Raw genomic sequence first — 15,248 nt, forward strand, 5'->3', positions numbered from 1 at the left:
CTTATGTTGGAAGAGATGGAATAGTCTCATATCAGGATCATCATGACAGAGCAGATTAATCTATTACCTCATCTTCTTAGGAGTCTGTTTCTTCATCTGTAGAATGAATAAGTCTAAGTTTTCTTCTGGTTCTAATAGTCTCTGAAGACATAGCACAGAAGCCAGGAAGCCCTGGAGAGGGGGGACAACTGCTATAGTCCAGTTAACACTTGATCAAGACAGAATCAACTATCAAAATATATTTAAGTGTTGAGAGATAATTCCTTTATTTTTTCCTAAAAAAGTCTATTGTACATAGCATATACATGCAATTTTACTGCAACAAGGCTTGATCAGAGAAAATAGCAAGAGAGATAAAAGCAAATCTTACTATTTCTCAGACAAAGGACAGAGCACTCTGCGCCTGTCATCTTCTTATAATACAACAGCTATGTGTGATAGGCATTATTATCTCTACCATGCACATAAGTGTTCATGAGGTTAACTGGATTAATGTCAGGTCACTGGTAAAAAAAAAATTGTGTAGACTTATTTCAACCAAAATCTTCCTGAAGTTACTAACACTGCCAACTTAAAAGGGGAGAAGACTTGTGCTATCCCATATTTTTTTTCAAATGATTAGATTTAATATCTGGATTCATTCTGGGAAACTCTTTAGTCAAACTGTGGAGACTATAGAAATCTGGAGCTGGGTGTGGTGGGTGTGGTTATACCTATAACCCCAGAGAAATGGGAGGCTGAGGCAGGAAGTATGTGAACCCAAAGCCAGCCTCAGAAACTTAGTGTGGCCCTAAGCAACTTAATGAGACCCTGTCTCTAAATAAAACAAAAAGAGCTAGGGACGTGGCTCAGTGGTTAAGTGCCCTAGATTCATTCCCTGATACCAAAAAAATAAAAAATTAAATTAAATTAAAAAATAAAGAAAAAGGGAAAAAAAGAAAGAAAAGAAAAGAAATCTGGAGCATGCCTATTTTTGTCACCAGTGTAGCTCTAAGAGCTACTGTTTGCCTCTTTGCAGAAGGTAGCTGCTGTACCATGCCTACCAGTACTAGCTCCAAAGACATGACTATCCAACTTGTCAACCAGTTGAACCATCCTATGCCCATAGATAAAAGTAATTTCACCCCAAACAGTACTGTACATATGACCATTTCTATCTGCAAAGATTTCCATCTATAAAGCCAACTTGTTTAACTTTTATTTTTCCATATATCCATTTTAAAAGGCAATAATTATGTAGTTAAAGTACTTTCCCTGGGGCCAGAAAGAAGACACTCAATGGATGCTTTGATAGTCTTTATACTGTAACAGGAGAGTATATACACATTGCATTGTTTGTGAAACATTGGAATATTCTGAGTTATCTACCAATTTGGGGATGATCTCCACTGACCTTGGCAGCACTTACTAATGTGATGAATATATAAATCTGTCTTGAAGGCCAGATCTCCCAGGGAAACCTCTTCTAGAGCTTCCAAGCTCCCTTTCTTAGGAAGAGTCTAGCCATTTTATACTGGCTGGGGCTGGGGTATATCCAGTGGTGATCCAATATAGGATTTTGATCTAAGTAACATCCTTCTGTAGTCATTGGTAAAATTTAGTTTAAATTATATGAAAAACTCTTCAGCTAAGTTTAGAATAAATATATTTAAAGGATAATAGGAGTCTAAAAGAGGCAGAAGACAGCTTATAAGTCTCAGGAAAGAACTGAGAGTTGAAAAAGGAAAGTAATAGGAATCTAGAAGACCCCTGTGCATCTCACATTTCTGCAGTATGGGTTTATTCTGCTTTATTTTTCTCATTCTGTAGACTAACTCTTCTTCTCTCCCTACACTCAGTTCAAGAAAGAACTGTTCTCTGGTTGGTTAGATCAGGAGTAGCTGTTCAATGTTTTATTATTGGTCCTGTATGTGTTGGATGCTGGAATATATTAAATCAATGCCTCTAATTTGTTATTCTTCTCCCTGAAGAAGAATAGTAACATTAACACTCTTATATGGCTTTAAGGTGGGTATATACTTTTTGGGCTTTAGCAACAGTTTAAACCGGTCAGGCATGATGGCACATGCCTATAATCCTAGCAACTTGAGAAAATCTCAAGTTTGAGACAAGCCTTAGCTACTTATCAAGACCCTAGGCAACTTATTATGAACCTGTATCCCCTGCCCCCCCCACACACATACACAAGCAATGGCTGGGGATTTAGTTCAGCCGTAAAGTGCTCCTGGGTTCAATCCCCAGTGAGTGCAAAAACAAAAGAAAACAAAAATTAATAAATACATAAAAATAGAAGTTTGTTCTTTTATATGCCAGTGATCTGCCATTAACAGTACATATCATGGGTAGCTACTGTTCCTTTAGCTTGGACTTTGGTGTAAATATACATGAGTCATACCTGCAGCCAGGAGCTGAACCAATTTAGATAAACCAAACTTCAGCTAATATGCAATATAAGAATAAGTCCTTCTTATAAACTGGAAATTTTGAGATATTGCATCATATGGTAGTATTCTACAATAATTGGCTGATAGAAAAATGGGTACTAAAAAGGGAGTACTACCTAAGAGGTGTCTAAAATCTGGTCATTGGGACTGAGGACAGATAGGGGAGAAGGCATTTAGAGAAAGTTAGGCAACTCATAATATGTAGTGGCCAAATATTTGGTAAGTCTGCCACTTATTAGGGTTAACGTGGAAGATAGAAAATATTCTTAATAAAACTTTAACATTCAGCTGAGTATTTGTAGAAATAAAATAGAAAATGTGAGCTGATAGCTATTAGGTGAATTGTCAAGTTATTATTAGAAAAAAAAATGAGCTCAGGAGAAAGATTTGCAAATCTATAGGGAATATATATATAGCTAGTACATTCCAAAATTTACAAAATTAAAAAATAAATATTTTCAATCATTTAAATATGTAGTCACAGGCTAGGGTTGTGGCTCAGTGGCAGAGTGCTTGCTTGGCACATGTGAGGCATGGGTTCAATCCTCAGCACCACATAAAAATAAATAAAGCTACTGTGTCTATCTACAACTAAAAATTTTATAAAAAATATGTAGTCACTAAAGCAAAGTGTTTGAACGAAGCCCAAATTCTGAACATTGCCAATAAGATGTAGCTTCAGGGCAAAGGAAGTCCATGATATGCTTGTCACAGCCTTTGTTAATAACCTCTGGAAGGATTAAGGTGATGCAACTCTATCTTTTTGTCTGGACGAAAGATCCTCAAAAGTATTAAGTGTATATTTATAGCCTTACCACCCTGAATGTACCCAGTTTTCTCTGATCTCAGAAGCTAAGTGGAGTCAGGCGTGGCTAGTACTTGGAAGAGGTATTAAGGGCATGGCTCCAAGGAAATCTGATGTTCCTAATGTTTCTTTAATGGCGTCTACATCCTAGAGCCAGAGCAAGAGGTATCAGGAAAGGATTGCACTGTACTCTGGAACTTAGTTGTAGGTGTTTACATCATTGTAGATTTAAAAATTTTGCTATGGAATTAGAAAATGAGCATCTCAAAATTGCAATGGGCCAAAGGATTTCAGGTGACATCTAGTTTTCTTTCTGCCACTTTTTCTGTCAAGTTTATTCTGGGTTTTTCTAACCCAGAGACCCAGCAGATAGAGCCAGAATTCTGGGACTAGGGTATAGCTGAGTGGTAAAGTGCCCCTGGGTTCAATCCCTGGTACAAATATGTATACACACACACACACACACACACACACACACACCAGCTGAAGACGATTTTGACCCCTCTGCCACCAGTGGCAACACTGGAACTATCTGCTGTGCCCCTTCATTTCTTCTTTCTCATTCATTACCTTCCACTGTCCCTCTCAGCCACACATTTTCTTCTTTGACATTATAAATTGGCCCAATGATTATGTGTGTTCACTTCAGATTTTACTTGGTGTACTACCATCTGGCCAAGCATACCCTAGGAAAATTTTTAGTGAATACATGTTCCTCATTGATTTACATTAAAATCTCCCTTCTAGGACTTTCATCAAGAAGACCCAAGGGCTGAAGACTGTGCTGAATCCATATCAAAACAAAACCTCCAGATTTCTTATCCTAATAAGTAATTACTTTTGTATCTTTTTGTTAGTGGTACTTTTGGATTATTTTTCTTAAAAGAAGTCACAAAATTTTGTCAGCCTAGGCTCCAAATATCCTGACGTCAACTCTGCCCTCCTGCTGTATATAACGTTTTCCATAAGCCAACAAGAAATGTGAAAATGTGATCAGTGAGAACATCCTCTTGCTTACTTCTCACTGCTGCCAAACTGCCTGAATCATAGGAAAATGAAACTATCATCGATAACTATCAAGCGTCAGCATCCCAGAGTCTCACAGTTGGATTGTGGCTTTGCACATTGGATATGAGAGATGGTTAGAGGTGCAGAAGTTGGAATCCAGGCAAAGAGGGGATTATTTTTGAACTAGTAGAAAATAAAATAGAAACATTAGACCTTAAATATAAGCCAGGAGTTGGTAAAAGTACTTAATAGAGAAATATTAAAATCTATAGAAAAGAAAACCAATAATTTACTATGTATGGGTACTATGTAGAGTCACTATGGATATTTTATTTTATTTTTTATTTTTTTATTTTTTGTAATTTAAAAATTTATAGAAATGCCCAACTTTTCACATATAAATAATACAGAAATTATTGTGGCTTTCCAAAGCTCAATTATTTTCTGTTAAGTTTACAAATATAGAATATTGTATTAATGCAAAATAAATATTACAAACACCACAAAGCAGTAAATACCCCTTGACTGAATCTGTTTATAAACAAGTGTATGAAAAGCAGCACTTAAACAAGGACTCCCTGAGGCCTAAGCAGAAGGGCAGCCTGACCCAGGGCACCGCTCCAGCCTGGAAAGGCAGAGCCCTGGGTGGCAGCTCTTCTCCCAGCTTCACTCCAGGCTCCAGTGGCTTTGACCTCCCCATCATCAGACTACAAAGCTCCCATTCCTTCTGCAAGTTTCAAAGGGAAGAACTCCTTCTGTTTTGTAAGGGGAAAAAAAGGTATTTCTTCTCTAAATAAACTTTCCAGGACACTTTTAAATTACTTATGCACAATTTTTCCTCTTCTTAAACAACTTTAGATCTGAGTTCCTAAACTCTACCTTTCAGATTACTTAACCTTATTATTAGTAAAAATCATGAATTCATTTCAATCAATTTCTGTCCCTTAACAGGACTTGGTCTGTTAAAAATGTAAGTATCAGCCTATGTAAACATCATTTAAGACCTTAATTAACAGTTTTTGACAATAGGACCAAGGAAAAGAAACAATCCCAGTTTACAGGAGATTTCCTGAAATTCCTCACATTCTTAGTAATTAAAGCGTTTCTTTGGGGCAAATGTCAAAGAAATCTCTTGCTTATCAATCAGCATCTTCACCTAAACAGCACTGGGTTAAACATTATGTATGTTAGCTATAATGCTGAAAAACTACTCTAGCTAATACTTATTGAATTGCTCACCCAAACACCCTCCACATTGCATTAACCCGATCATTTTTGACTAATTTTTTAAGATGTAATAAGCAGAAACCCAAATGTTAATGTTCTCTGTTGCTGTATGAGACATTTCTCACAATAAAGCTAGCCTATAACAACCTACTGATTTAATAAACACCGAACTTTACAAATTAATACAACACAATCTAAATGCACCATAAATTTATATTTGTTAATCTTGATATTAGAACATTTAAACATTTCAAACTACATAAAAATATGACAAACAATATAAAATAGAAAGACATTTGTTGACAACTTACTTCCAAACATCACTATTTCTTAAATTGCAAGTAAGCAACAAGACAGCTTACAAAGCTCTCCAGAAAACAGATAATGTTTTTTGAGGAGTGTTATCAACAAAGATCAACACAATCCCACACAATAATGTCTCCAATTTATTATCTTTTACACAGTACAAATTTTTCACAAGCCATAAATCCTTTGTCGTTATTCAAAGTCTGTAAACAAGTGCCGGAACCCCCACATCCCGACATCAGTTTAAGCTTGTGAATGTTTTAATTCCTTCAATCAAGTTTCAACTCTTTTACTTGCATAAGGAATCAAGAGCCTTCTCTCTTTAAATTATTTCTATTTTATCATACAGCCTGCAATGCAGTAAATCACAGTGAAAGCCCTGGGGAAAACAAAACAACATGATCTTTACAGCAGGACTTGAAACTTTATAATAATAAATGCATTTAAAGAAGCGTCCCATAATAAAAGCGTGGGTTTTCATTTCCAGAAATCAAGTCAATTAGAAACTCTAGTTTCTACTTAAAAACCCATTTTGATCTAAAAGTGAAAACAGTCCCCTATCCATAGTCATTTTATAAACTCTATATAGTTTCACTTGCAGACATTTTTTTCCAGTCTGGAAAAGAGTAGTGCAATTAGTTTTATGTCTTTTAAGTTATTGAGTCCATGATGTAAATAGCTCTGTGGAAAGATAAGAAGATGCTCTGGTAAACAAGAAATTTTTTCAAGCCCATGCTGGCTTACTAGTCCATTAAAGCTTGTAATTCCATAGTGGCTTTCAACAAAATGTTGTATACACATCACTAACAACAAAGCAGAAATAAATAGGCAGAAATGACTGTAAACTGTCTCATCTCTTAAGATTTTTCAGTAATAACTGGCTTGACGAATTGATTATATATAGTCACTTAAATAAGCAGACAGTAGACAGTTGCCTTTAAGGACATTCCACTATGGCATCCTGTCTGGAAAGCCCCAATGGAGTTACATTCCTAAAATTAAAACAAAAAGCAGGGAGTGAGGGTAGGAGAAGTTTACAGATGCCACTGGACAGAATTCCATCAAGTCAGCCAGGTCACTTGGATTTCTTCTTAAAAAGGCTTTTGATTTTTGATGGCTTTTTGCTTTTCTCTCCATTATGACACAGGTCATGTGGGATGCTGCTTATCCTAGTAACATTTGGGGCTTCCTCAACTGGTTTACTGTCGTTGCCAGCAGAAGAACATGATGTGTGGCGAGGTTTGGGCACTGGGATGCCACTAGAAAGCTGGTTCATGCTACAGGATTTCTCTAAGATGCCATTGTATACTTTGCTTGCAGGACTGAAGATCATACTCTTTGTTTCTGTCAGACCTACACAGTCGGGAGAGCCCCGGGAAAGATCTGCAGTTATGGGTGAATCTCCTCTGGAGGAATCCTCTAGGGAGAGCTCATCTCTTGATATCTTTCGAGGAGACAATGTTTGATATATCTCAAGGCTTGAAGGAGGAGACTGTTTCCTTCCAATGGAAGAGTTTAAGGAGTCACACTCAGAAGCTGTGTCAGGCACTTCCCATTGCTTCTCTGCAGTGAAGTAAATGGCCTCTTCTTCCTCTTCATTCCGATAAAGCGCAGGGCAACTTGACACTGAGAGGATATCTGGATCAGGGGAAGGCAACGAGTGCTGGGTGTGCTGGGGCTGGTGGGAATGCTGAGGGTGTGAGGCGAGGGCAGCATGTGGAGGAAGCTGAGCTCGCTGAGACTGTGGCGAGGAGGGCACGATGCTGCGACGCGAGCGACACAAACTACTGCTTCTGGCTAGTGACCCAACAGGTTTAGCCATGGTCCCAGGAAATTGCGACACAATTGGAGGTGTATCCTCATCTAAGTCATCAACTCCTCCAGCAATTGGATAGGGTGGAATGGAGACTCTGGGCATTACTACCCAGCTATGATCAGAATATAGGGAGGATGTCAGACTGGGGAGTCCAGAGTTATGGGCTATCTGAAAGCCACAGATCTTCTCAATCTGTTGCCAGCGAAAGAGTCGTTCTCATAAACAAGTTGTCAACTCAGAAAGAGCTTTCTTTGCTTCCAGAATTTTGTGATCTACCTCATCTAGAGAGGAGCTATGTGCAACATGCAGAGTCCCAAAGACAGTGCTTCTCTTCTTTTTTATTTTTTCTGCCTCATCCTTAGCAATAGCTAACTGCATTTCAGCGTTTTGTCTTTTAATATTGTAGTACTGTACTTCTACTTCATGTGTTAATTGAAGCCATTTTTGAAGTGCATCTGGAACAGACCAGCTGCTTCTCAGTTCAAATTCCTTTTCAGCCTTTTTCAGAGCCATTCGAACCTGTTCCAATTCCTGCTCTGCATATTGGCGTCTGCTCAATTCACATTCAGCCCCCTCCCTTAGCTCTCTCAGTCGACAAGCTTCCTCCTTTGCATAATTGATTTCATCCATCATTTTGCGCTCTAGATTTTGCTTTTCTACAGCAACATTTCTGTTCTCTTCCTGTGCTTTTTCAAGCCTCTCCTGTAAATCCATTAAACTCTGCTCTGCAGTCTGGAGACTCTCTAAGTCTTTCATCATTTTTGCGACATGCTCTTTCGAGGTCTTATTCTGTGTATAAGCAAACCAGCATCCACCAACACCAATCACTATAGAAACTATGAGGATGAAGTCCTTCATCCAGTTATGAGGTGGTCGTGTCAGAGGTCCAAACAGAACCACATCCAGGGCCTTGAGCTGAAGTTTTTGTCTATGACTTCGGTCGCTGATTTTCAATTGGGAAATCATAAATGAAGGTTCATGAACTGCTATCCTGGGAAGTGTAGTTCCTTTGACATTATTGTCTCTAAAATTCTTCTCATATTGAGGGAGTTCAACAAATTCTATCAACCACTGAAGAGTGTCCTCAAGGGTCCAATTATGAACTTCTGATGTTTTCCATCGTTTCCATAAATCCTCAACAGTTATATGCTTATCTTCTCTGTGCAGATGACTGTGCTTATTAGTAGCATCTTTATATTTCATATCTTCTCTGATAAATTCATCACTTTCATCTACTTCAATTCCACCATCTTTGTCATCATCCATTTGTTTATGTATTGTTTGAAGAGCTTCCAGACTAAATCTATCTTCTTCTGTGAAGCATGGTGGACTCAGTGACATACAGGGATCTGTCAGAAGCGCCGAGCTGCCGCCCGCCGCCGCAGCGGGAGAAGAGGCGGCTGCCCCGGCAGAACCCGCCGCCCGCCGCGCGCGGAGGTGCCTTGGCACAAGCTCGCATCCGTCCGCCGCTCCGGCCACCAGCAGCCCGAACACCAGCACTGCAGCCCAGCGCTGCCGCTGCAACCACCCCGAGGCCGGGCCGAGAGTCACGGCGGGATGAGAAGCGAAGGGAAAGCGCGGCGGCGACCCGGCAGCCGGCCACCCGCCCGCTTCGCAAGGCGCCGCCGCCGCGGGTGACACCGCGGGCCGCCCCCGCCGCCTCAGACATGGGTTCCCGCCGGGCGCCAGCCTGGTCCCCTCGGCACCGGCGGCCTCCAGAGCTCGGGTGCCAGCTGCGTTCATTGGTTCCGGTTATTTAAAAAAAAAAAAATAAGTAGGGGGCTGAAAGGTACAGCGTCTTGGGGCCGGCGCGGAACCAGCGCTGCTGCCCCGGCGACACCGGGATCCGCTGCTGTGGCGCGGCCAAACACCAGCCCCAGTGCCCGCGCCGCCGCCGCGGCGCATCCCCCCGCCCCCTCCGGCCCGCGCTCGTCGTAGTACCACGCTCCACTATGGATATTTTAAATGGCCATTAAAGAAGAACACATTGTACAATATGAGGCCACCAGCTCTGTCCTCAGACACCATGGAACAGGGGTACAAGTAAAGGCCCAGCCCCTCTCTTTGATGAGCTTTTCCAATCCATACTGGGACTGAGAGACCAACTCTGTTTACTGGGCAAGGCAAACACTGCAGGCATCATCTGCCACATTGAATACTTTCAGACTTTCTTGCAAACAAAATGAAGTGTATGTTCTTAGTTGGATTAGAGGGGGAAAAGCCAAATTAACTAGAAAAGCTGTCTTGCCTCAGTGTGGAATGAGGATGTTCACAAAATTCTTTCCAATTTTTTTCATGGACATGTCTGGGTTCCAATGATGACACATTAGTAACTGGGTACCCCCTTTGTAGGAGCAGCCTTCTTGCCCCCAAAACCAGCAACTTTTGTGCCCTAAACTCTGTTCTCAACCCTGAGCCAATTGCTGGCAAATGCTAGTCACTGATCAGATTCCCAGATAGGGAACAAGCTGCTTGAAACTGCTTCCTTCATTGCTTTTCAAAGTGTCACAAGCAAAACTTGCACATATCCATCTGCTGACAGTTATGAGGTACACAACTCCTATGTGGATACTGGCCTTTTTGGAGAAGTTCCCTTCCTCAAGAGGGTGTATATTTAGGCTTCCTGTTAGAATCATACAGAACCTTGTTGAAAATGCAGATTCCTGGGCTCCATATAGGAACTACTGAGTGAGTAGCATGAGGGCCAGGAATCTGCATTTTTCAACAAGTAAAACAAAATATCTGCATTGCAAAGGCTTTTTTATGAAACATCCCCACTCTGCACTGGAAAGTTGTGTTGTCTGAGGAAAGTCGTTTGTCACTTATCAGCCTCAATGTCACAGAACTAAAGAAATGAAGCAATTATCACTCTCTTGAAGGTGCATGTTGATTGCTCAGATGAGGTGGGACCTGACCCAGAGACAACACTTATTAAATGTTATTTATTCCTGTTAGTGGATGTAACTGAATTCATTTCAAGGATTTGAAGGAAATACAGGGGAAAGTGTGTTCTTTCACTTGCAGAAGGGGCTGGTCTTTAAAATACCAACTCAGTGCTCTTTCACAGCCTCCCTGCTTGTCTCCATTCTTTTCAGAATCTAAACTCTGCAAACCTTTATCCTCCTGGGATCCCCCTTAGAGGATTCAAATTCAGGGGCTTCCAAAAACTGTCTCTGAATGGAATCAAAAGAAGATGCACTGTCCCCAGGAACAATAAGCAAAGCCCTCTGTTTGCAAAGTGATCCAAAATGAGTCATTTCATTTGGGGAAAATGAATACATCTTATCTTGCCAATGTTTCACCTCAGGAAAAAGTAGCATTCATGAATGCAAAAGCAGGCTTCTTCTGAGGAAAAGAATGAGTTCTCAACTACAGATGGAGGCTAAGAAAGCCAACCAGAGAGATGGTAGTTCACATCATTGGAGTCTCAAGAAAAATAACCTCACTGACCAGGGAGTAGAGCAGCGGTCCTGTGAGGGTCACATAAAATTTGTGACATTCACATTGAGTGAAAAAGATCAGCTCTCAGTGTCCTTTAGTAACTTCCTTAGGCTGATGATAGCTAGTAAGTTCCTGCATAATTGCAGTGCAGCCTGACTGCTAGTTTTAGTGAGTTTTTTTTAATGTATGGGTCTCCACTGAATAGCGACAAGGAGAACTTTCCTCTTTTCCTTTCAGTTTATGACCTGAGGACACTGTTAAGTGAGTCCTAAATCCAATGAAACACATGGTACCTGTGCTGTCCAGGCAGCCCATGTACCAAGATGAGGATAATCCAAGAATGCTGCCTCAGAGCCTGCACAGTGCCTGGTGGGTGCTGAAACCCTTGGCCATGACCCAGGGCCCTCATCCTTGTCCTGGGCACCGTACTCTGTCCTGGATGACAAGTTGGGTTTTCAAGTCACTAGAATACAAAGCAGAAGGAACTGGGATATCAAAAGCATGAGCAAAATGCCATGGGCACAACCTGGCACATGAAGCCCAGCAATCTTCATGGCCACAGAGAAGCCACCACACTGGGGACTCTGAGAAAGCTGTGGACATGCAGGGTAGAGGATGGAGTTTAATTCAGGTAGAGGAATCATCCTAAGTCACAGACACTGGCCAGGAAGAGGGCTGTAATCACTGGATGCATTTGGAAGGGCATGTGTCACTGTTTGGAAAGAGCATGAGGCACCGCAGGAAGGAGGTGGAAACCCTGCTGCACAGCTGGTGGTGTCGGGAGTATCACAGGTACAGCATGCAGGTGATAGGGTGTTCCTGATGCTCTGGGACCACCTTTCTCCTTTGGACATGATAAAGGAGGCTGAGAGATCCCATGATCCTCCTGGAGGAGGCTCCGGGAACCAGGTGATGTCCTCGCAGTCCAACTCAAAAGGCTGGGAGAGAAAGGCAAGGTGAGAGTTATAAGCTCTGCAGGCCTCTGATCCAAGTGTGAAAATACAGTGATGCCCTCCCCACCCTGCAGGTGTGAATTTAGAACTTCTATTTTCTACACGGCCTTTCAAAGTGGAATTTAGTTAAATAAACTTTTATGATCATCTATGAGTTATTGCATTGCTTATTTATAGTATCTTCATAATGATAAGAAATTTTCAGGTATTTTTGTGCTGTCTTACTAACAGATGATTATTTTAATAAAATATATAAAATGTCAGGAACGTTGAGAGATGCAGAGCTGATTAGGACCCAGTCAATGCTGTCATAGAGATTTTAGATAAAAAAACATCATGCAAGAAAAAAAAAAAGATTCATAACATATGTCAGGTTATTTATTTTGTTTGAAGCTGCTTACAGTGGCCAAGTTTGCACACACAAATCTGAGAACTCAATAATAGTAAATACAGCATTTTCACCATCTTTGTAATCTCCCTCGTCAAGAGCACTGCTCCTCAGAGTGTGATTTTGGGAACTTTCAGGAAGCCACTTCTACATCCACGCCTGAGATGCTGGTATCAGGGTGGTGCTGGCAACATAAAATGAATTTGGAAGTCTTCCCTGATCTTCTATTATTTGGAAGATTTTGTAAAGAAAATGATACTAATTCTTCTTTAAGTGTTTGGTAGGATTCAGCTGTGAAGCCATATGGTCCTGGGAGATTTTTTTTATTATTACCACTTTAATCTCTTTATTTTTATTGGTCTGTCCAGGCTTTCTATTTATTCTTGATCCATTCTTAGAAGGTATGTGCTTCTAAAAATTTATCTGTTTCTTCCAGAATATTCATTTTTTTGGCATACTGTTCATAATTATCCTTTTTATTTATAAGATGTTCTCTATAAGGTCTCTTCTTTAATTTCTTATTTTATCACCTGAGTCTTCACCCTATTTTGTTAATCTAGTTAAACTTTTATCAATATTATTTGTTTATTCAAATGACCAAATTTTAGTTTAGTTTTTTTTTCCTATACATTTTCTATTTGATTTACTTCTGTTCTTGTCTTGATTACCTGATTCCATCTGTTAACTTTGGGTTAGGATTTTTTTTCCTTATTTTTCTAGTTCCTAGAGGTAAAAGTTGGATGTTTATTTAAGAGATCTTTATTCTTTTAATATAGTGTTTATTGCTATAAACTTTTCTTCTGTTATTGCTTTTTCCTCTTCTCATAAAAGTTTTGCAAATTAATTTTTGTTTATCTCTAGTTAATTTTTTAAAAAATTCTCTTTGGTTTCCTCTTTGATCTAGAGGTTGGTCAAGAGTGTGTTGTTCAATTTTTACATACTTAAAATTTTCCCATGTTCTTGCTGATACCTAGTTTTGTTCCACTGATTAAAGACCTCAACATAAGGTGTGAAACTAAAACTTCCAGAAGAAAGCATAACCAAAGTTTCCCTCATTCCCCTGGTAGTTATTTTTTAGATACAAACAAACAAAACCCCTCAGGCTATAAAAGTAAAATTGAACCTTTGAGACTATATCAAACTAAAAAGCTCATGCACAGCAAAAAAATTAGTCAACAAAATAAAAAAAAGGCTTTGGAATGGGAGTAAATATTTGTAAAGCCATGTAGGGTTACTATCCAAACTATGTAAGAAATTTCTAAAACTCATTGGTAAAAAAGAAAACAAAAAAAATTAAACTTATTTTAAAAAAATGGGCAAAGAAGTTGGACATGATTTTCTAAAACAAATATACAAATGGCCAAGAGGTATATGAAAAGGTGCTCAACATCATTAAACCAGGAAAATGAAAATGAAAACCACAATAAGATATTTTCTTATACCTGTTAGGAGAGTGATTATGAAAAAGATAAAGAGTTGAGCATTGGCCAGGATGTGGAAAAATGGGAACATTTGAGCAGCTGATATGGAAAATAGTTTGGAGGTTCTTCAAAAAAAATTAAAAATAGAACACCATATTACCTGCAACTTCTCTGTTGAGTGTATGTTATCATCTATGGGTCTTGGGTTTGTTATTTCCATTCAGCAAAGAATTGAAGAACAGGACACAGAGATAGCAAGCAAACAGTAGGTTTATTGCAAAAACGAGTGTAACAGACTTCTCAGAAGAAAAGTGGGGAGTTGTGAGTCTGGTGGGGAAGTTTTGGCTTGTTCTTTTTATGGTCTCTGGAATCTCCTTTCTTATCTTCTCCTCTTTCCAAGTTCTCCTCACTATTGTTCATTGGTCTCCCCTGTGTCCACTCATCTATTTTAATTTTTCTATTGGATTTCCTGCTTAGGAGCACTAGTACAGAAGTGTCTAGCTAATTGGGTCCCCCATTTGTGTCCACAGCACTTTCCTAAATCCAGAGTTGACCTCATTGGAAGACTCTCTCCAGACTCCTTTAATCTGGTCCTGTCCTAAACTTCCTCACTCACCATCTTGTCCTGACTACCTATGCCTTTGTACATCCCCTTCACATGCATCTAAAGGAAGTGAAATCAGTTTTTCTGTGGTGATGTCTGTATTCCTGTTTTCATTGTAGAATTATTCTCAAGATATGAACACATCCTAAGTTTCCATCGATGAAAAAATGGATGATTGTTGCATATACATGTATGCAATAGAACATAATCCAGCCCTAAAAAAAGAAGATATTACCATTTGAAACACCCTGGATAAACCCGGAGGACTTTAACTAAGTGAGATAAGCCAGACACAAAAAAGACAAATTCTCTATTATCTTTCTCATATTTGCATTTAAAAAAAAAAGAAAAATCAAATAAAAAGAAACAGATTTGAACAGTGGTTGTTTGGAGCAGGAAGAGGAAGGAAAGGGTGAAAAATATATCAAAGAGTACAAATTTGCATTAAGACAGAAGAAATCAGTCTAGAGATTTAGTGTGCAGCATGAGAACAATAGTTAATAATACTGCATTGTTTACCAAAAACTTACTAAGGGAGTAGATTTTAGGTATTCTTACCATAAGTAAAAGGTTAACTAGAAAAGATTATAAATATGTTTATTTGTTTGACTATCCTTATAGTTTTACTATGTAAAAATACAGTAAAACATCATGCTGTATTTCTTAATATACATAATAAAGATACATTTTGAAAAGCTGCACAAGTCAGAGTCACTTAATTCATTGGAGGTAATGAGATGACTCATAATACAGAACAATGTAAGACTTTTAAATAAATAGGTCTTTAAAAATATTGCTGAGTAATAGCCTGGACAGTAATCTTGTCTTTTAATCT

At 39.3% G+C, this 15,248-nt stretch overlaps 1 pseudogene; it reads right to left on the reverse strand.

Moving 5' to 3' along the window:
• Window positions 1–6,806: 6,806 nt before the first annotated feature.
• LOC143641132 (stromal interaction molecule 2 pseudogene) lies at window positions 6,807–9,435 on the reverse strand (annotated as a pseudogene).
• Window positions 9,436–15,248: the final 5,813 nt, after the last annotated feature.

The sequence above is a fragment of the Callospermophilus lateralis genome, unplaced genomic scaffold, assembly GCF_048772815.1.
Source record: "Callospermophilus lateralis isolate mCalLat2 unplaced genomic scaffold, mCalLat2.hap1 Scaffold_86, whole genome shotgun sequence".
NCBI lineage: Eukaryota > Metazoa > Chordata > Mammalia > Rodentia > Sciuridae > Callospermophilus > Callospermophilus lateralis.